We start from the raw sequence: 2713 nt of genomic DNA, 5'->3' as shown, positions 1-2713 counted from the left end.
AGGATTATAAATCTGATATTCGTGACAACAGTACTGCTGCTGAAGCTCCTTGACAATGTAATTAGCATATAGAACAATATCCATTCTTTATCCATACTTTGTCTGCTTTGTGTGTCAACTGTCATGGCGATGGTGTACAGCGTAAAAAGCTGAACCTGTTTGAATCGATCGCCAAAACTCTTCCGTCCTCCTTATTTTCACAGACCTCAAAGGACCCAGTCCAGGTAGACCGGGTCCTTGGAGGACGCAGCCGCTGAAATCGAGCAAACACAGGAGGTCATTGGAGCAGGGGGCGGGTCGTGAAGCTGGCTGCTCGATGCTGATTGGCCAACATACTGAAAGATTCTTGACTGACAGCGATTTCTTCATGAGTCCAGAGGGAAAAGTGATCCTTCAATTTCAGAGCGCTTCACAGAAGCTATTTTCACCTGTTGTAGTGATGTGTTTTATGCGTTTCAATATTTATTCATGTGATAAGTGACGTTTGGATGTAATTAATACCACTGACGCACCCTTTCTGATGATGTCCAGGGCAAGTGCCCATATCCCCAGTGCAGAGAAATATTAAAATGTCCCTGCTGCTGGAAACCTCTAGGTGTTTAAAGATAACGGCATAAAGGATGATCCACTCGTGTTCAGGTAATTACTCTTCTGTAAGAACCTCTTACAGGATGTAAACAGCTAAAAGACGGAGCCACCAAGTCCCTCCTGGGTGTTGGTCACTAGAATCCACAAGCAGACTCTCGTCTCTATGTGATGAGCAGCTTAACTGCAATCATCCATGTGCTGCATCCATCCTCTGCAGGGGATCAATAGCATCCAGCGCTCTGATCCTCAGGCAGCTCAGGATTGCAGGTTGCCAAACAAGCACCAGTCCGATTGGATTCAGCCGCCGGGAGAGAAATGGGAGTGAGTTGCCATAGCAACGTAGTGGAGCCCATCTCAGGGATTCACACTGTGCAGAGAGAGGAAGGATGGAGACCGGTATCCGGTTAGTGTGCCAGGTTAGCAGTGGAGCTGAAGGTGACACTGAGACGGAGATCTGATAACTGTTTGGTTAGTGAGGTTCAGACCAACAATCTCCTTCAAACTGTAGATGTAGAAAAATCCCAGAGGTTGAAGACATAATTAAGTGGGTTTTATATTATAAACATTGACTATGGAAAGATGCAGATTGAGACGTTCTGATTTATGCAGGTAACGAGTTTTCTTCATCAACCCAACAGCAGTGAGCAGTTAATCAGAAAACTGACCTCTGAAGCATGTTTAACGTCTCTGAATGGTTCCTGAATGCACATACTGTATATGATTGTTCTATTGGAAAAATGTCACCTACTTTTGATGGCACCAATTTGTTTTGTTCATTTAAAATATATGAATTATTTTCTCCAAAACCTCCAAATAGTTTATTTTTCCTGGTTTCCTCGTGTAGTTTCTAAATAAATGTGTGAGCTTTATGTGTGTCGACTTGCCTCAAATTAACTTAGAAAACACAAGTTTTACATAAGAATCTGAGTTTTTTTTTTTACTTGGAGTCCATCAAACTTTGGTATTATATTGTCATGACAGATTATCTAATTAATTAATTAACTGCAGCAATAAAAATATTATACTTTTTAAAATTGTCCAACATGACCCTTTATGTCCAGTTCTATCCTGATCTGAACCAAACAGCTTCAGGCTGCCATCCTCTCTCCAATAAATGCTGCAGCAGGTTATCTGCAAAATGTTTCCAGTTACTTCACTGCTTAGGGGGAAAATGTGAACCTCTCATTAGGACTCTTGCCTGCCACCTTGTGTCATATTTCAGACATTGCAGACAGTCGCTAATATAATGAAATCTAAAAGGCTCCACCTGCTGCCTTCAGATGCTCCAGATGTTTTATTTTAACATATAATAAAATAGTAAAACAGTAAAATAAGGTGAGTAATTTGAGTCATTTCCTGTCATTATCAACAGTAATTTGACTGAACTAGACTAGTCCTTCAACTTGAATGTTTTTCTTCAGATATTTGCTGCTTTTGTGCCTGTTTAAAAAAAAAAAAAGAAAGATCTTAAATTGTGTTTATCTCTGTTTAACCATTAACTACTGGAAGAAGAATCGCTTCAGCATTAGAAACATCTGAAACCAATTATCCTTTAAATCCTGAGCAGAATATAAAAATACTGAAGAACCAACTCCTTGTGCAGGTGAAGATTCTCAGTTATGCAGATTATAGTCATTCCAAAAAAGGTTAAAAACAATCCACTGGACATTGTTTCCAAGTTTGAAGATGTTTCGCTTCTCATCCTGGAAGCTTTTTCAATTCAAAATACTTCAAAAATATTCAAAAAATCTATTTTAAATTGAAAAAGCTTCCTAGATGAGAAGTGAAAAGTCTTCAAACTTAGAAAAAAGGTCCAGTGGATTGTTTTTTAACTTTTTTTGCAAACAACTCTTTGTCATCAGCTGCATCTTAGTGAACAATGAATCTGGTCCAAAGGGAAAATAAACATAAGACACAAAACATTTCATATTTTAAGCATAAAACTCAACAAAAGACCCGAGACATCAGGGATGCATCAGAGGTCCATCACAACAGTTCCAGAGTAGTTTGGTTCTTCAGGAGCAGAAACAGCCGCGGTGTTTGTGGACGCGTCACCTTTCCATCACATGACCAACAGGAGGACCAGGTCATCACACAGCTTCACCGAAGATCAAAGCAAACTTGG

This window comes from Cyprinodon tularosa, unplaced genomic scaffold (assembly GCF_016077235.1).
Source record: "Cyprinodon tularosa strain WSP-4 unplaced genomic scaffold, ASM1607723v1 ctg351, whole genome shotgun sequence".
Classification (NCBI taxonomy): domain Eukaryota; kingdom Metazoa; phylum Chordata; class Actinopteri; order Cyprinodontiformes; family Cyprinodontidae; genus Cyprinodon; species Cyprinodon tularosa.
The sequence above is the reverse complement of the archived record's forward strand: the minus strand, read 5'-3'. Positions refer to the sequence as shown.